Source organism: Zingiber officinale, chromosome 10A (genome assembly GCF_018446385.1).
Source record: "Zingiber officinale cultivar Zhangliang chromosome 10A, Zo_v1.1, whole genome shotgun sequence".
Taxonomy (NCBI): domain Eukaryota; kingdom Viridiplantae; phylum Streptophyta; class Magnoliopsida; order Zingiberales; family Zingiberaceae; genus Zingiber; species Zingiber officinale.
The window spans coordinates 20,285,962-20,307,091 of record NC_056004.1 but is presented as its reverse complement, the minus strand read 5'-3'; the positions used below and the strand labels follow the sequence as shown (position 1 = coordinate 20,307,091).

The 21,130-nt window shown below is 35.7% G+C and overlaps 1 long non-coding RNA gene across 1 annotated transcript; it reads right to left on the bottom strand.

Moving 5' to 3' along the window:
• Positions 1 to 17,414: 17,414 nt before the first annotated feature.
• LOC122026176 lies at positions 17,415 to 20,849 on the bottom strand. The gene is made up of 3 exons (XR_006124045.1): positions 20,583 to 20,849; positions 18,566 to 18,632; positions 17,415 to 17,679 (listed from the first exon to the last, which is right to left on the bottom strand). It is a non-coding gene; the product is annotated as an uncharacterized LOC122026176 (long non-coding RNA).
• Between the last annotated feature and the right edge of the window lie 281 nt (positions 20,850 to 21,130).

Here is a 21,130-nt window from a genome sequence, read left to right as displayed (position 1 = left end):
ACGAGCGGCTTGGCTCATTTACACCCCTACCCAAACCCAACTTCAAGCCTTCTCAAGTGACATTCCACTCCGGCTTCTTGTCCCTTAGAAACGTCACGTGCTTCCATTTCATCCGTCCGGATTCTCTTCTGCAGCACCTCGTCCCTCGGACGAACCGAGCCCGTCGGCTCTCTCTCGTGTCATCCTTCTCGCTAGCTGCATCTTTCGCTCGACTTCTTGTGCTCCTAAGTTCCTGTACACTTAGACACATGGCATTAAAACCTAACAGAATCTAACCTGACTTAGTTAATTATATTAAAATTACCATAGGGTGCTTTCAATAAGGAGTAGACAAAGTGTGTCTGCGAGAGGCTAAGTACCATTGAACCCGACCGACCTTTATCTTGCTGGGTGTACATAGATAACCTTATGAGACTAAATGCCTTTAAGCCCGACCGACCTTTATCCGGTTGGGCACACATAGTGAATTTTATGAGTCTAAGTACTTTTAAGCCCGATCCGACCTTTATCTTGCTGGGTGTACATAGATAACCTTATGAGACTAAATGCCTTTAAGCCCGACCGACCTTTATCCGGTTGGGCACACATAGTGAATTTTATGAGTCTAAGTACTTTTAAGCCCGATCCGACCTTTATCTTGCTGGGTGTACATAGATAACCTTATGAGACTAAATGCCTTTAAGCACGACCGGCCTTTATCCGGTTGGGCACACATAGTGAATTTTATGAGTCTAAGTACTTTTAAGCCCAGTCGATCCTTACCTGGTCGGGCGCATATATAGAGTTTTGTGAGTCTAAGTGCTTTTAAGTCCGCCCAACCTTTGTCCAGCCGGGCGCACTTAGAGAGCTTTATGAGGCTAAATGCCTTCAAGACCGTTTGAACTTTATCCGGTCAGGTGCACATAGAGAGCTTTATGAGTCTAAGTGCTTTTAAGCCCGACTGACCTATATCCGGTCGGGTGCACATAGAGACCTTTGTGAGTCTAAGTGCTTTTAAGCTCGGCCGACCTTTATCTGATCGTGTGCACATAGAGATCTTTATGAATTTAAGTACCTTTAAGCTCGGTCGGCCCTCATCCGGTCCGGTGCATATAGAGAGCTTTATGAGTTTAACTGCCTTTAAGCCTGGCCGACCCTTATTTGGTCGATCACACATAGAGAGATTTATAAGTCTAAGTGCTTTTAAGCTCAACCGGCCATTATCCAACCGGGCACACTTAGTGAGCTTTATGAGTTTAAGTGCTTTTAAACCCAACCGATCTTTATCCGACCGGGCGTACTTAGAGAGCTTCATGATGTTATACCTCTAAACTCGACCGGCCTTCCTCTGGTCAGACGTTCATAAAGAACATTGTGAGGCTACGTTTTTGAACCTGATCGACCTTAGGACTGATCAGGCTAAGCTAGGGAGCCCTGGCTTTGAGCGAGCCATCAAACTAAGCAGACAATACATCCTCATCCTGTCTTTGACACCATATTATTTTAATTTTAACTATCACATTACTTTGACTTTGGCAACCCACAAATTACTATCTGTATCAAGGACCTGTGTAGTTTCTGTCCCGAACCCAACCAATCAAAAAAATTATTTGTAAATATACAACAATGGTTCAACTAATTTAAAAAAAAAATACGTTTTAATTATTCATTGCAAAATCAACCAAGGTTATTAGTATGTTGAAATAAAATACTTTATATATAATATTTTTAGTAAGTTAAATTAAAATTAAAATAATTTATTTTATGATTCTCATACCTTTGAATATTTATCTAATTTTATATATTATACTAACCTTTTGTTAAATTGTCCGTTTCTTCAGGCACTGGAAATCCTAAATCTAAAAGCTCCTATTTTTATTGGTTCGTGTCCTATCTTTCAGCGCCACCACTAAGTTAAAGCGTAATTAATAAAAGAGCTTTAAAATCCTAAAAGCTCCTCTTTTAATAGGCTCGTGTTTTATATATCTATCCGCACCACCTCCAAGCGAAACCTTACATCCTCAACACTATCATCTCTGATCTCTCAAATGGCCGAATCCCTCACCTATCCCACCTCCCTCGTCGTAGGCGAGATTGAAGTCAACGACAAAGAGTCCGCAGATGCTGTCGTTGCCAACGATCAGAAAGAGTTCCCCGATGGGGACACCGTCATCGTGTATAAAATCCCCGCTGCCTACCGTACACTTCTAAAGCTTACTGATGATCTTGAAATAAAGATTGACGAGCTCGAGACAAACACAGTGGAATATTATGAACTTAGAAAAAGCCTCGATGAACAAAACAGCCTATTGAGCCGGTTGCAGGACCTAGCAAATTTGTCCAATGCGTCTCAGCCGTCTCTCCTGGAAACAGCCTCATGCAAAAGCAGGGTAAGGCTGCGTACAATAGATTCTTCTCCGAGATCCCGCATGGCGGGGGCTTCGTGCACCCGACTGCCCTTTTTGTCTCAGCCGTCTCTCAAACGATCACAGACGCTTGACATGGCGGTAACAGCGATTGGATTTGCTGCTTTGGTGGCTGGGACTTTAGTTGGTCTTTTCCTTGGCAAGCGGAGATAAAGCTGGACGGAATGTTCTCGCTCGTCTGTTTGAAGTATGTTCACAAGTTTACATTATTATATACAAAAGGATAGGAATAATGAATAAGTGTTTGAGTTAATATAATTTATAATTTTTTCTCTAATTGAGAATGAGTAGTTTTTCTGGCTGAGAATTATATTTTTAATAGTTTGTTGTGTACGTGTGTTATGTAAAATTCATATTGGAGTCAAATTTCTAATTCAATATTTAATAGAGTTTGTGGTTGATGTTTAAATCTAGATTGAGATTTCATTCAAGTACTGTTAGAATTTTAGAAGAAAAGTCTTTGGATTTTAGGAAATAAATGTCTCTTGTAATTAGGGCTTCAATAATGTTATGTATTTACATCCTAAAATTATTATTAATGTGAGTCATTTTCCTAAGAAAATTATATCAATATGTATGTTATGTTTTTGAAATTCTCCATATCCTTTTTCTTGAACAGAGATTTTAATATATTTGATAAAATTCATAATAGTCATATTAAAATTTGGACAAAAATAAGTAATACCCAAATTATTGTTTATATCCACCTTGATAAGTTCTATAATTGTCTTTTCATTATCAGAGAATCTAGAGTTACAAAGAACTAAAATTTCTTTAGCTCTTATACTCTTTCCTGTTAGATCTCGAAGGTTAAACACAATTAGTCATAGATGTATATAATTATGTCTCATTTGTAAGAGTATTCTTGTAGATTTTTTTTATCATAAGATTTAATCGATTCTTCTCCTTCATCATCAAGTAGGTGAAGGGGTTGTGTCCTATGATATTTGTAAAGTGTTGTTGAAAATGATAAGATTCCTTGGTTGTATAGGCATTTTGGATTAAATGAATTTAATTGTTCATTTAAAAAAGCTACTAAGTTTCTTTCTACGTATTTATTTTTATTTGTCCTCTTATTATTTTTTGTGAAGGGCCTATAAATGATTTAATCTGAGTTCTTGTAAGAGTCATCTAATGGTCTTTCTTATACATAGGTACTAGGTAGTTGTAGTGAGAGTTTGCTTAAGTCTTTGTTTATGTTTCCTAATGCATCTTTTAGATCTGTAGCTTGATTACTTTTCTGTATATGATTTTCTATTATCAAAAGTCTATTTTCCAATAATATTATTATGTAGTGTACATAAGTAAGCATGGCGAGTATACTATTATTTTATTGAACTAATAATTGGTCTCCTAGTCCTGTTAGTTCAAGGCTACAATTATATCCGTTATCTTGTCTTAGAAAATTGTTGGGAGAAATCGAGGGCTTCTTCAGAGTGGGTATTTTTGTACTGTAATTTGTTCATTTAAATTTGATGTCTTCTGGTGTTTTATGTAAAAGTTTTACTTCTTTTTCTGTTTGATTTATGTTTGAATTAAGTCTCTAATTTGAAGTAATATTGTTTTGTGGCGATTTTCAAAATCTCATGGAATAAGTTCCTTTTTAGTACAAAGGCTAAGTTGGCTAGCCTTCCTATATAAAGAATCTTGTGAATTTTTCAGAAAATCTAAGTTTTGTCTTAGGTTGCTTAAGATCTGATTTTGGTGTACTTGTGTTAAGGATATTTGTTCAAATATTTGGTCGTTCTATTTTTGTTGTAGTTCTAGGGGCGTCCCAATACTAACAAGTAGGTTTGTGATAGTATTTAATTGAAGATTATTATTATGCAAACAGTGATTATATGTTTGTGAATTAATATAACACTTATGCTGATGGAGATCAGACGTAATGATTTTTTTTACTAAGAAGGGTAATGCTAAATGTAAATAGTCAAGTCTTCTTAACTTTGATCATTCATTATGGTCCTGAAATCTTAGGGATTTGTTATCAATTTATTTTGCGTGCTCTGTAGGAGTTGTTTTTGAACTAAAAGTTTGGTTTTTAGGTTTTTCTTAAAAACAGTCTTTAATTTGTTTTTTATGTTTCTAGATTTGTGGCTAAGTCTAGGTGGTTTAGAAGTTGAAATGGGTTGATTTGGAGGTGTTTTGGGTTGTTTTGAGGGGTTTAGTTATGAGAGAGAGAGCTTGGGTCAGTGAAATGGTTACTTTGCTTTCTTAACCTATTCTTATTAACTTCCAGTAAGTCTCACCTGTAAAAGATCTCACAGCAGAACTATATATTACCTTGGCTATGTTCAAGTTTTGGCTGATTGTCAATCCTTACTTGGCCTGCACATGTCTTATTCGTTTCTTTAGCTATTTATTCTTTCTATAGTTACTTTTCACAATGTAGTTATTAAGAGAAGGACCGAGGAAGGTTCATAAGATTAGAGTAAGCGAAATAAATAGAGCCTATTCTAACCCAAGAGGATCTTTAAGCTATCATCTTAATATATATGCAAGCCAAGCCCGCTAAGGGCAGTATAGAAAAACTAAAACACACTAGTAAGGAAAGTTGCAGTAGAGAAATTACATAAGGTAGTTACAGAAAGATCTTGTAGTAGTAAGTTTGGATTAGGTTTATGTTTTGAATTTAAGTTAAGTTTAAATTAGATTTAATTTTGAATTTAAGTTTAGATTAGGTTTAATTTTAAATTTGAGTTAAGTTTAGATTAGGTTTAATTCTGAATTTGAGTTAAATTAGATTAGATTTAATTTTTTAAATTTAAGTTAAGTTTAAATTATGTTTGATTTTGAATTTGAGTTAAATTATTCATCTCACCTGGTCTAAGTTTTTAACCAAGGTAATCTTAAGGATTCAAGTGTAACTTTGGGTCCTCCAAGCAAACTTCCTTGAATAATCTTCTAAGCTGTGATGAGTCACTTGGAAATCATTAGAGTAACCATGTGCCTTAGACAAAGATTTTCAATTAGTCTCACCTAGAGGACTTAGTACTAATCCTTGGGTTTAACAAGTTAGAAGTATCCATGATTTATCTATCCCAAATTACCCAAGTGAGTAAGTTATGTTCTTGAGGTTCCAACTAATTTGGTGTCTCATCCTGAATCATAGAATCTTTGTTTTGTGTTTAAGAAATGAATTTCACTTTTAGGTACATAGTATTGATTTTGTCCTACTTGATTGGTTAGGTAAGATTTCGGAACTCATGCCTTGTTTTGTTTTTTGTTTTGACTAACAAGTGAAATGAATGCTTTATTAGCTGAGCTGGATTTGTATCTAAGTCCGGAATTATTGCATATAACTCTTTAGGATCTAAGTATCATATCTAGGTACTTAGATCTTGTGGTGAACTTTTCTAAAAGTCCTCTGAATTTCTCTAACTTCACATTTTAATATAGAATTCTCTTCCCCAAGTTTTGTAACTTGAGTTGAGTTTCCATGTTAAACTTGTTCAATTGAGAAATTCAAATTAAGTTATTCCTTAAGGTCTAGGTTTTCCTTAAGGGACATTTTAACTTATTCTTTAGATTTAGTTAATTTTTTATTTAAACATGTAATTATTTTTTAAAAAAATTGTAGTTAAATTAAATTCTATCTTGTTGGAACCTTTGGAAATGGATACGGATCTGTGACTTGATTCGTACTCAGACTCAACTTCTTGGTCTAAATCACTTTCTGATTCAGGTCTGTTTGTCATTAGCGCGAGGTAGTTTACCTGCTTCGGTTCTTCAATATCCGATTCTTCTAAAGAAGACTCTACAAGACCAATGCTTTAAAAAAAACTTTAGCATGAGGGGAAGTGAATCACATATTTTTAAAAAAAAAACTTTCTTTTTCTTTTTTAAAAAAAGTGCACAGTGGAAAAAACTAATTAAGAAAAGGAGAAGAAAAATGCATAGGTATTTACTTAGTTCGAAGCTTTTGACGACTCCTACTCTAAGACTCAGAGCCTTTAGATCTTTCTCAATGAGTAATCCACTAAGTTTTCTACTAGTAAACTTCCGGTAGAGTAATCAAATATAGAAAAGAAAGAAAGTGTAACAAACTTACACTTCCTTATACGATAATTAAATTAATTAAATTCGTTATCCAACACGAAGATGGAGAATTTGATTGCGCTCGGGTATTGGTGTTGACCATCTGTAGTAGTCGAATGTAGTAGAGTCACAGCACAGAAGTAGCATAAAGATGATGCAGCGGGATGATCATGAAAGCTCGCAGAAAAATTGTATCAAAGCTGTTGGTTGAAACTAACTTAAAAAGGTTATTGAAGGTGCCTCCAAAGCCTGAGGCGCCTACAATGGCGCAGATCCGATTTGCAAACTTCAGCCTTTATCTACTTGAAGGCGTCTCCATTAGCTCCGAGGCACCTCCAGTCCTCTCCGAAGCACCTCCAATCCAATCCAAGGTGCCTCCAATCAGCAAAACTTTATCCTCAAAGTTTATCTGTGCTAGGGCACCTCCATCCATCCAGGGTGCCTCCAACTCCTTAGCTGAGGTGCCTCCAAGCACTTGAGGCACCTCGAGCACTGTTTATCCGAGGGTTATTTTTTACACTTAACTCCTGCAAAAGCATGTTAGTCCAAATAGTAAAAAATAACTTGTAAAATAGAGTTAGCACATAAAATAAAATAAATTTATGAGTTAGATCTTGTCTTACTAATACGAGGATCTAGTTTTAGTCTCAGCTTAGACTTCTAAAATAGATTTAAGCTGGACCAGCACCTACAGCCCAACTAGGGCTCATCCTCATTAGATCTCTCTCCTTCAGTGCTTACCTCACTTATCATTTTCATACTTACTTGACTTTGATCTCTTAACCCACCAGGTATTCCTACCAAATGTCTCATCTAGACTGCAACTAGTTGTCAGGTCCCGTAGATCTAATTGGACATCCTACTAGATATCAAACTATCTGGGCTTCCTGCTAGTTATCAGGTCCTCCAGACTTAACTAGAGTTCAACCTGGTGTCAGGTCTCATCAAGTCTTTTAGTTCTGCATACTTGGTTAACAAATTAAAACACACAACATCTAACTTTAACTTTTTGGAATACATCAAAATTTGAGTTTGATTATGAGTGTTAACTACACCAACAAACTCATCCCAGGTGGCTTTGAGTGTCTTCTTTCTTTTTGTTTTCTTGGACTTGTCTTCTTTGAGATTGGGATACTCGTGCTTGAAGTAACCCTTTTTGTTGCATTCAAAGCAGGTGATGTTTGCCTTGTTGTTGTTAGATGTAGATTTGATCATCTTCTATAGATAGTTTTTAATGAAGTTTTTCTTCTTTCTAGTGAACATCTTCCTTACCAGGTTCACTAGTTGTTCTTCTTCATCTGATTCTGAGTTAGACTTAGTTTCTAGCTCAAGTTTGGTTTGGGCTTTCGTCTTCACCTCCTTAGTAGAACCTACAAGAAAAGTTATACCTTTCTCCACCTATTTTGAATTAGTCTGTTCATGAAGTTCTAATTCACAGAAGATCTCATCTAACTTTAATTTAGAAAGGTTCCTCAAAACTTTATAAGAGTCTACTATAGATTTTCACAATGCATTTCGAGGAAATGAGTTTAAGGCATACCTTATTATATCCCTATTTTCCATTTGGTGGTCGATCAGGTGGAATTCGTTGAGGATGTTCATGATGTTGGGGTTGTGAGTCCAACGTGGATGCATGCTTTAGACATTTTCATAAAATGTGCATAGCGGAAAAATAAAAATATAATAAATTCCTAATTTATTGCAACACAGACACCCAGGCATGCAAGATATAACATGTGCAGACATAAGCGTAAAATAAAATTTTATGAAATAAAAGAATAACAATTATTCTAGGCATACCTTACAGATGATGTGAAAGAGAAAGGGCATCAACTTTAGCCATGTTTATCAACCTCGCCTCTATTTGTATCCATGTCGAGATCTTCAAGACAACTCTGATGAGAAACAAAGTTTGCCTCCGATTGGTACGAACCAAGTGTGGAGGTGATGCAATCTAAGAGGAGAAGAAAAAGCGGAGGAGCTTTGGAAGAAAAATCTCCCTTTGCTTCTTGGTGGCATGGAGAGAGAGGGTGGCTAGGGTTTTCTAAAAACCTAAAACCAATGAACCAACATTAATATTTTTCTCCTCATAGAGGACTATTTATAAACCTCTACGTGACTTGGTGAGCAAGTCATCTCCTCAACCCAATAAGTAAAATCAAATTGATCCATTACCATTAAGAATAAGTTTGATTCAAAATCAAACCATCTTGGTTCATAATTAAACCAAGCCTATTTGGTTTATTATTAGACCAAGTTGTTTCATAACTAAACTAAATCCCTTTTGGTTTATTATCAAACCATTATGAAACCATATGCTCTACAATAGTCATGGCATAGCCACACTTTCATTTCGACAAATATCTTTCCATATTCATCTTTTGTTTGGTTCAACCAAACATCTTATCTCTTGATCTGAGAATCAAATTCTCAAACTTGTTATACATCTTTCAGATACTCGTAGTGCGTATGACCCAATAGATTCCTGATTTATCTTGGTTGTCCATAATTAAATATTTAATTATAGATCGATCATGAGTGACACCTAGTAGTACATTATCATCTCCAAGTAATCAGAAAATCACAGTTGATTCAAGAACAAGTTCTGAACCCTTCGGTAGCTATAGTGAGTCATGCTTCATTCCTTTCACTCATCTTATACCCACTTGATTCAAGATATGATTTATGTGTCTGTCCCCATTAGGCTACTATATCACACCTAGACAAAGTAATATTTACTCGTCTTGTGTATTTAAATTACTCCAATCATGTGTCTAAGAGCCTCATACTTTTAACATGTGATGCTTGTAGGGATCTAGCGCGCTAAACACGCAGAAAGCGCAGTGAAAATTAAACTAGATCCTCTCGAGAAGATCCATGAAAAGGAAATCCATATACCAAGTTTGATTATAGGGAGTTATACCTTAGCCGCATGCACACAAACTCCCGACAACTAGGATCTCAACACGATCAAACGTCTGTGCCTCTTTCAGTATCCACATGAACAAGCTTCTCGTCCGTCTTACGAACTCAAGAAGTGGAGAGAAAAATAACCTTTAGTTGTGCTAGCAACCCTCCAAGGATTTTTCGGCAATCAAGAAGAGTAGAGAAGAAGACAAAATGAATCACACCAAGTTATGGCCGAAAATCAATGAATCACACCTTTTGTACTCTTATGGAATACCAAAAGTCCTTGTGCCTTTTGATCTTCCTTCATGAATTGACTCTTAGTCATCTTTCATGAAGAGCCCTTTGGTCTTCTTTCAAGAATTCAATTAACCATTCAAATTCTTCATGAGTGAATGGTCAATTTCGAAATTGACAATTCCTCTTCCTTCATGCAATTTCAAATTCAATGAATCACCATTTCATTAATTTGAATTGACACAATGAGTGTAGTTTGAATTGGACTCAATCTAATAATTGGATCCAATTGAGTTTAACTCAATAAGTCTAATTCGGATTAGACTTAATCCAATGATCCATCATATGAACCAATCTCCAAATCAACTTGTTCTTTATATGTGACCCAATAGATTCTTGTAAAATTGGTAATATATCCAAATGAATATTTTAGATACATAGGCAATGAGTGGCATCTAGCAAGGCATCATTGCTACCCAAGTGATGAAAGTGTCGAGATCCAACTTAACCTTTCCATGTCTATTATCTTGTATGACTTGGCCCTTCTATCCTTGATATCTAGATTTATCAATGAGGCATAGATCGTATCATCCTCTTATCAATTTTTGTGCTTCTTGATCTTTAAGTAGACGCACTTAATCAAATAAGCTCAATATTACAAATTGACTCATTTGAGCATGGTCATACTTTCTTATATCTTACTAATCAAGGGGCCCACATATATCATTTCCGTCATATGGAAGGGATATATCTCATCTACATCACTCACATCCCTCTGCATAAGTTATTACATATCCAGTGATCGACTTTATTGTCCATCTTGTTACAGGTGACGTTTACCGATACCAAAGTATACAACATTTTATGTAGGGAACCGTTGTGACTTTAGGTCTAAGGACTATTCATACTAATAGTCACTATGAGAATATTTATGACACTAATATAACAATCCATGAAACCTTCTCATGGCGGGTCATTCAGTACAATTTCTCTAATATATACTTATATGTCAACCTGATATCTCATATCCATGACTTGTGAAATTAAGTCATTTGTTGACCTACATACTAGTCTCAACACATTAATATTATTTTTGTATATTAATGCTTGACTAGGAATAGTTAAGAGTAGTGTTCTATGTATATTTACAATATGTCACTATCAATTCAACCTATTGATATGTTGTAGATTAGAACCTACTACCCTAGGACATTATTATACTTATTCACTTGACATTGAATTGAAATAAATATAATAACCAACTTTACCTTTTATTAATAATAAAATATGATACAAAAGGAGTCCTTTACCATCATCTTATAATTGGTACTAGGGCTAATACTAACAATGTTTTGCAAAGTCTTTGAGTAACAACTCTAACAAGTGGTCATAGGGTATATGTCTCCCTGCGGGGAGCGGTGAATCCTCTGTGGATTATCCAAACACCTTCGGACACTTCGATTTATACCCAATCATCTCGGGTCTACATCCCCAAGGAGATGTTTTGCTTAAGATGTCAAAATATAAGTCTCCATGACTAAGGTGACTTGAATATCTCAAGTCGAAGGGAACTTACACTCGAGCTGTATATAGAGAGAGAGAGAAAAAAAAATCATATGAATCCTTACAATAGGTCACTCCAATGTACTAGTTATCATAACTCATATTCACATTTAACTCTCAACATCCCAATGTCTCTAGCTAGTGAGTAACAGTTACTTGGTTAGACCAAGGAGTATAACCGATACTAGTCTCATAGAATTGATTATATCTAGATACATCAATTCATTGACTAGGGAATATTCCAATACTTTCATAATTACACTTATAAAGACATTCACTAGTTGTGATCCAATCGCAAGTCTTATCATGCTATGAATTGTATTGTGGGCATTCAGTGAATTTAAGACCATTCAAATACATAAACAATGTGTACTCAAAGAGTGAATCTTTATTTATCAAAATAAATAGTACAAAGCATAAGGCGATTGCCTTAGGAAAACTCTCAAACATAGCACTTGATCCCCACGTACAATTGACTTGTTGTTTCTCTATCTTGCATTTTTATGTTAAATAAATTATTAAGCCATAAGTCCCGTTTAGTTACCTTGGCATCGTTTGTGCCCTCATGTATCTTAATCAGCTTGTCCTAGAACTCCTTTGAGTTGTCAAACAATCTAACCTGGTTGAGTTCCTCTTTTGTCAGTGATACAATGAATAAGGTAGGGCCCCCTATGACGGGATCAAAGTCAAGGAATGGTTAGCATTCGAGGTTAACACAGTCGTAAGGTTGGCCGAGCACTTCAGCTGAGCAGATACTCAAGCTGATCAGACCTTCAGTCTGACCAGATGAAAAGCCCTTCTGGCTTGATGGAGTCTCAAGCCTTCTTAGTTTTGAGATAAGTAGATACTAGAGTCAATCGGACACTCTGTCCGAGTGGATCTTGAGCTCCTCTAGTCCAAGGGGATCCTAAGCCATCCTAGCTCCATGGATGGTCGAGTCCTGTCAGTCTAATTTAAGGGCCTGGATGTACATCCGGAGTGGACTTTATTTCCGATCAGGTGTCGAGTCATCAAAAAGACTGAGTCCCCTAAAAGGTCAACATTACACGGTTGACCCTACCCTCCTCAAGAGCAATGCCCGACCAGGCGTTAGAGAGAACTCGGCTGGTCTAATTAATAGAAACATGTTAAGGGTCCATCAACCTAATGACCTAATATTTCTTTTTGGTGTTTTTTGTAACCATTGTCAAAAGATCAAAAGGAATATTCCCTACACAAGTTGTATGACAGTAGCTTCTACTCTACGCTAGTTCATTCTTCATTTTCTTGCCCACTATTCTAACTTGAGCATCGGAGTGCCTACATCGGGGACTGATAACCATGATTTTGCTATATTATTTTGACTCATAATGCATGTTTTTATTGGTCTATTCATAGCTTAAACTCATGATTACTCTACATTTCATAAATTGCATGTGATCTTGGACCTAATTGTAAATTAGCCTATTTTCATGGTATTTGATGCTAATATTTATTTATTATTTTGTAGGCATCAAAAGGGTCATGGACCCGATCAGATCAGACCACACTAGGTTTAAATCTAGGGTTGAACAAGACGATCAAGCTCCAGAACAACTGTAGCCATTCATTCAAGAGTGGAGCAGATCTACACCATCCATTGAAGATCTGGCTCATCCAACCTAATGAGGAGTAGATATGGACCGTGGATGAAGATCAAAAGATTTTGATCCAGATCCAAGACAATCTAGCCATTGATCAAGCCCAAAAATAATCTGGACCGTCCGATCATATTTGAGGAGGTTTAAAAGCCGCGTGAGGAACTACAGTGTCCCTGGGCTTGAGCGTTCGTGATTTCTTCACTGTAGCATTGTCTTCTTCGCAGTGACGTGCAGCTCTCATTCCCGATTCCAGATCCGGTTTCTTCTTCTTCTTCACCGACTGCGATTCCGAGCTACCGACGTTCATCTTCCGGTGATCAGAGAGTAATCGAGGGAGGTTTCTAGATCGTGATTTGGATTCTGCTTCATCGCCACATACCCGATCGAGGGAGGTTCCAGATCAACGTTATTCGCTTCCACCAGAGCTTCAAGGGAGGTTTCCGGGAGCTACTGATCCCTTTCCGATCTTCATTCCGTAGCAAGGCTGTGTCGACTTGGCCATTCAATCCAGTTTACAAATTCACAGAATCCTTGCTCTGTTCTTCGGATGGTGAGGTTACCAGTTGGATGTGAGTTTTGAGGGAGGTTTCCAAGAGCTGTGATCATTCCCTGGTAATAGTTGGAGGTTTGAGATTTGTTGTTGAATGCTTGATGGGAGGTTCCGATGGCATTTCTGTTTTACAGCAGATTGGAGAAATTGAGTGCAGGATTTGGGATATGGAATGTTTAGGGTTTTTGTTCTTCTTTATCTTTGTCTTTGATTTGTTCTTAAATTTGCTCAGATCTGATGATCTGATAATGTAGATTGCATTTTAATCTTGTTTAGCATTTCATACTTAAGTTTGTGTTGAGTTTACTTCTGCAATTCAGTTTCTGACTTTCTTACTTGTTATTATGAATTTGTTGAACTTCTGTAATCCGAATTTTGTTCAGTTTTTGAATTTTTTACAATCTGATTTAGGTTTGAATGTTCATATTCTTGTTGCATTTAATCCATTCCTAAATTAAAATTCCTTGAGCTCGTCATTAGATCGTTGCAACTATGATCATGCTAGTGTAATGAAAGCTCAACTAGAGATTAAATTGGTATTGTAAATGTGAGTGTTGAATGCTTGAATGCTTGTTACTGTAAATTTGAATGGAAGGTGTACTAATTGGCTCATTAGATTGGATGATACTAAGGAATCCGAATTTAATTGTTGTTTACTTGATGAGGTAGAGTTTAATCATGTTTAGATGAGAGTTATCTTATTTTGATGTTATTTTTGACCTAGTTGAAATTAGATTTTGATTGGAATCACTTTAAGAATTTTCACACATTTATTAGTTAACCTTGGAAAAATACGACTTGGGACTCCATATTACAACACTTTTATTTAGTTCAGTCAAGTTCCTAATTTTTATTAATTTCGGGTGACACGTGACATGTAATATGGTCAACACCAAATTTTGGCGTCGTTGCCGGGGAATAACTAGTAGTGTGTGTTTATTTTGGATGAATCATTGATTGATTTTATTTGTTAGCATCTTGATTTATATGATTGCTTAATTCTTTTTGTATTTTCATGTTGGTTTGTTCTTGAATTTGTAATTGCTTTTACTGTTCACAATTTCATGAGTTTGAAACTTTATGCTCTAGAGTCTTCTAATCTTGTGTTTCAGTGTTGTAGTGAAGAACAGGAGATTTCTTTAGCATGGATCCATATTTTCAGAATTATGGAGGTGGAATGGAGAATCAGTATTTTCAGCCTGAGTATCAATTTTACCCAAACATAGATCAACAAAATAGGTATGAGTCATTTTCAAATGGTTTTAATGCTAATTGGGTGGATAATTCATGTTTCAGGTATGAAAGTGTTCAAGGACAATTTGTGGAGTCATATCCAACCTACCAGAGTTCATATGAGTTCCAAGAGGTTTCAACATCATCTTTTATGCCACAACCTTTTCAACAAAATGACCCTCAGATGGATGAGTCAACATGGAAACTCAGGGAGATTATGCAACAAATGAGTGAACATCAAGGGCAACAATTCTCAAGGATACAGAATATACAAAATCAATTAGATCAAATTGCATCATCCATTCATCAGTTGCAAACACAAAACGCCAGTGAGAAGATGGATTGTGGAGCTCTTGTCAGGCCTGACACTGCATCTACTTCTTCACTGGATTCTTTAAGTACTTTTCATTGTTGTGATGATGTAGTTGAACATACTTTTGATTCTACTAATGATGTTGCTCTAGATGTTGTGAATGATGCAGGAATTGAAAATTTAATTGTAGAAGATGATTTAAGTGTAGGGGATTGCTTACTGGAAGCATTACCTCAAGAATCACCAAGAATTGAATATGTAAGTGTAGGGACTTTTGCTATAGAGCCAAGAATCACTACATGAGGAGGTAACAATCACCACTCCAGGTACCTTTCAAAATGACAAGGTGGGTCTTTCTTGTGATTTTTCAGAAAATTCAATAAAGGTACCATTTGTTGATTTTATTAGTTGTGATTCATTTCTTGACATATCTTCTATTAAAACTAATATTCTCCTATCTTCTTTTTACCCTATATGTGTGTGGGAGGTGTTTTCTTTTATTGATGTTGTAGGAGAATACAAGCTTCCAGAGTGAATGCTTGAACTAAACTACCTCCGTCCTCCAGAAGGAATTTGCAATGGAAAAATGGTGAATAAAAAGAAGTTTATTGCAACCAAGGATACTCCACTTCCGGGGTGGCTCCTTCTTCTAAATCTTCTTCAACTGCTCGGAGTTTAGGGGAGTTTGTTCCTTGCTTTTATTTCTTTTTGCTTCATACATTTCTTTAGTTTCATTTTCCTATATTTACATTTTACTTCCACACTTTGCTTCCACACTTTTGCATTTAGTTTGGTATACATAGCATTTCAATTTGAATAAAATTCTTGATGGGAATTTTCTAAGTAATATTTTTAAGATGGTAAAAGCTTATTAAATTTGATCATCAATTTTAGGTCATGTGACATGATTGGGTACTCTACTTACATGATATTGGTTAATGAGGTAGTGGATTCCAATTTGATTAATTAAGTTAGATTGCATGAAAATTGCCTAGTGAGGACCACCTTAAGCTTATACACCATTATTTTCTTTGTGTGGCATGCACTTACAACAATTGAAACTCTAGAACTTGCTTTGCTTCTTTTCAAAATCATAATAGCATATGTATACATGGAAATGAAGGATTGATCTCATTCTCGATCCCTCATAAATTCCAATTCCTTTCTTCACAATTTTCTTGAAACATTTTCATCAAACATTCTAATTCTTGATTACTTTGCTTTGCCTTCATTTTATTGGGAGTTTTGGTTGAATTCTTGATGAGTTAAATTGATTAGATGAATTAAATTGAAAGTGTTGGGGAAGGATTTGCATAAAATCAGATATCTTGAAGATTTTGGATGGTTGCATAAGTATTGAAATGTGATTTTTGAGAGTGATGTGGGAGTCTAAAATATGGTTTTGATTATTGTTACTTGATACAATGTGCAGTAATTGAAGTGAATTTGGAGTTCTTATTTAAGTTTTTACTTTTGGCTTGGTTTAGAGGCTACTTTTGGTTTATATATGTTGCTTTTAAAAAAAAAAATCCAGGGAGCTAAGTGATGAAGTGCAGGAATACAATGGTGAAAATTTTTCAACCTATTTGCTGATCAGGAGTAAGATTCTGAAATTTAATCCAATGGTGAATTCTTTAATTCAGTGTTGATAGTTGCAAAGGATTGAGGAGGAATTGAATGTTGGCTGATAAGTTTTAGCTAGGAAATTGGCATGGAAGATGGTTGTTGTTAGACAGGAAACAAAGTTTGAATTTGTAGAACAGATTCTTCACTGTTAAGTGGCACAAGGCTAAACCTGATCACTGCTGGGAAGCTGGAGCAATTTGCAACACTAAGTCACTGAAAAATTCAAGTGGAACTCTTGTACTTTCAGTAACAAATGGTGTTCTGGTCTTTCTATGTCTTCTACTAAATGCATGGACAGAATTATTAAATCTGTTGCTGTAATTCTGAGCAGAAGCAACAAAACAGAAACACTTTGAAGTCCAATCAGATTGTAATTTTTTATTATGACAGTGCTAATTGAGGGCTTTGAAGATACTAAATTTGTCACAACTCAAGCTAGAATTATCTGAATTCTTGCATTACTTAAACTTAATACACACACCTGATATTGGCTATAGCTGAGAAATGATAAAGGGTTGTATTTCCCTTTACAGATGCTTGAAAATCAAAGAGCAACCCCCATGAACATAGAATCCAACAACAGCATTGAATCTTAAACTCAGTATCAGTAACAGAATTGGACATCTGATTCTTAATCTCAGTATCAGTTTAGCACAAATTAGCAGAGTTTCAGATTCAGTTTAAATTCCCTGTTCATGTTCTGCTGATGAATGATACTTAAGCATTTCAGTAAGCTAATGATAGCTGGATATTTAAGTAAGTTAAACTATGAGCTTGTGTACCAGAATTTAGTTCTAGAATTGGAAACGGAGAAGGCATTAATTCAATGTTGTGGAGTCGTGTAAGTGAAATACAATTCCATTCATGAAGCAGTCAGATTGAGGCATTAATTCTGAAGATATGAAGATGATTTCTGCTACTGCTTAATATTGAAGTTTCAATTTTCAGAACTCAGTGATAACTGTCTAAGTCCATATGTCCATTATGATAGCAACAACTTCATGTTTAAATCCTATTAACATAGTATTAAATACTATCCTTGTCAAAGCTAAATTCAGTATAGTTGTAACTGAAGCTACCTTGAAATTACAATTCTAAAACTTAAGATTTGGATTCTAGATTTCTGAAAATGTCAGCTGGTATCTGCAGTAAGCTGTAGATTTCTGAATGGCTGCAGTTTTGTGAATTCTGCAGAAATGAAATCAAGTAAAGGAGCTTTAGAATGAAATAAATGAAAACAAAAGGAGATCTTTGTTGAGTAAAAAAAATAGAAATTAACAGAGAAACAGTAATCCAGGAAAGGCAGAATTCTGCATAAATGAATTGAGCCCTTTTGTGCCAATTTGGGAAGCGGATTGTACCCAATTAGAATTGCTGAAACCTGTAAAGCTTCCGAGTATGCATTGACAGGGATCTTGAGAAGCAAAGTTGATATAAAGTCAAAACTCTATATAAGAATCCAGATTTGCAGCTAGCTGTGCTTTGCAGATCCAGAATTGTTATCTGTTGCTAACTGAATTGTCTCAGAAGATACAAATCCAAATTAAGCTCTTATCAGCCTATTAACGAATGTTATCCTTTGCTAAACCTAATTCCTGATGATGAAAGCTGAATTAACTTTGGATATTAGATTCTGATACTGAGATAAAAAAAAACCCAGCATTTATGTAACGACCACCCTTCTTACTACTACTACTCTCTAAGAGTGACCGTTACTTAACTACTAACTCTACTTAATCGGTATGATTAAAAACCACATGAAAATCCTACCGAAAAATTTCGACAGAGTCTCCCCTGTACCGGTGACCTTAAACTGATATACAAACACAATATACCTCAGCCACAGGCGGATGGAACATCTATCAAGCAAGCAGTAAATAATCCAAAACAAAAAAAAACTATACCAGAAATCATCACACAAGATTACAATTCATCTACTATGTCCTAATAACATCAAAATAACATATACCATCCCAAATACTAAAATGCGGAAACTTAATAATGAATTACAACTTCTTACTTCCAAATTTTCTTATCATCCTAAATAAAAAATTAATCTAACCAAATTCTTAACTAAGTCCCAGGGCTTCCATAGTCCTGGCATCATACACCATCCGCACCTCCTCCTCGTCTTCCTTTATCTGCAGTAAGAGGAAATGCAAACTATAAGCAAAATGCTTAGTAAGCACTATCTAACTCACAAAAACTCGATATGCATGTGAATATACTGAAAACTAAAACTGAATGCTCAAAAGGAAAACTACTCATGCTCATCTACTAGTAAATAAACAAACATACTGAAGTGCTAAACATGTAAAGCTACTCATGCTCTTCTAATAGCAAAGAACAGTAAGCTAATCTAAATAACATGCTAACATAAAAGGAAACTAAACTTGCTGATTTTAAAACAAAGTGAAACTTAATTCATTTGTTCTAAACTTATTCTTTTATACTTTTATACTTAAGTGAAACTTATTTTGTTTGTTCAAAAACTTATACTTTATAATACTTCAAAATAATAATCAACTTTCTTCTTGGGCCCGGCAACTGTACTTGCTATGCGCACATCCCTAACTAGACCCGAGATAGCTGGTCCCGAATCTAGTAGGGTTTACTAGGTTATCTAAACCTAGGGACGACTATGGGAGTCCAGCCTAAGAACAACTGAGAGTCTTGCATACTAGGTTATCTAAACCTAGGGACAACTATGAGAGCCCAACCCAAGGACAACTGAGAGTCCAGTACAGTGCCACTGATAAAAGTAAAATACTTGTTATCTTTTAATACTTCTTGTTAAAATGTCTTGACATTTTAACAAGCACCTTGTGTGCTAAAATTCCTAAAGTCTTGACTTTGGGAATCTACTTAAGGTCTTGACCTTTTTTTCTTTCTTTTCTTTATCTTTCTTATACCTATTCAAGTAAAATTACTAGCCCATTCCAACATGCTACAACAGATTTAAAACCAAGGAAAACAAATCTGAAATCTTTAGGCATGCTACAGCAGAAATAAATCAAAGAAAGAAAGATCTGCATTCTTAAAAAAAACTGCATACACTTAGAGAGTAGTTGTTCATGCTTGTTAAAGTAGCGAAGAAACTAAGACTGCAATGCTAATAAACAGGGTTGATCATGTTTGTTGAATAGTAAAGAAAACTAATACCATGTACCTAGATTAAAGGCTGTTCGTGCCCTCTAAATAGCACAAAAAGGTCTAAACAGAAAATGCTAAAACATAGGGTTGTTCGTCCCGATTAATGGTATAAAAGATCTAAACTTGTATGCTAAATATAAAGGTTGACTAAACTACACGATGAAGAGATCACTGCAATTCAAACCGAAAAACAAGAAACCATTACAGCTTGAAATAATCTCATCATATCCAAAACTATCCCGAAGTTTCCAGTACTGCCTAAAAACTAATACTGCATATGCTAAAAGAAAAGAACCAAAAACTGAGCTGCTCTTGATAAATCTGCACTACTACAACAGGAAAACTGCTCATATTAAATCTGCAAAAGATCTAAAACTAGTATGCAATTTGTGGCCGATTCTTGCTTATGGAGATATAAAAGAAATCTGGACTGCACACTTGAATTAAAGCTGTTCATGCTAAGAATTAACGCTGATCTAAAACTAATCTGGATTTGGCACTAATCTGAGATCAAGCTAAACTAAGGAAATGTAAAGCATGATCCGGAAACCATAGGAAGAAATCCGAACCAAGGAAAACAATGGAGCACTTGCTGCCCTTTAAACTTCAAGCTATCCTAATGCTGTAAGAAAACAATGATGCACCAGATTCTAAAATCTAAGGATTCCGTTAACGCAAATTCACAGCTTAAACTTTTATAAGCAACCAAGATCCTCTACAACCTAAAACCCGAAACTACAGCTCTTCCCCTGTTCCAGATCAGTTGCCCTATATCAAAAAGAACAAACCTGCCTAATTCATACCATTAGTTCCCCTCTTTGAAGTACACGGCAGTAAACACACAAGCAAGTTCACAACATGCTTCAAAAATCAAAAGACACAAGGAAACTTCAAACAAATCCGGAACCACTCTTACCGCAGGTGAGTAAGCGACTTACCGGAATCCCTCGACTTACAACGGGAGGAGAAAGCCTCTAGGGTTCGGAGAACTTGAGCTTTCAACCCTTCCTCGTGCCCACGAGCTCTCTTCGACGAGGAGACCTCGAATCTGTGAAGAACCCACAGAGAGAAGCGCTCACCGGCCGTCAGAGACGAAGCCCTAGCTTCGTTTTCACCCGAGAAGGAATCGCCGTCACGAGAGGAGGAGAGAAGGGTTTCGGGAGAGAACAAATCTCGATCCTCACTTATCCCTTTTTTTAATACTCTTCGGCATCTATCATAACTTTTATATATATATATATATATATTGTTCCATATTTGTTCACGAAATACTTGCAGAACAGTTGGTTAGTTGCGTTTTGACCGGGTCAAGGGTCGCTGGTTCGAACCTTAGCATGGACATTTTTTTGTCAAAACTTCCTTCGTTTAGTAAAAATACCAAACGACCTCCAAAAATTGTATAAAAATACTTTAAAAATCTCTAGAATATTTCTAAAATATTTCTAAATATTTTTAAGAACTTTTAGAACTCCTAATGAGAAAAATT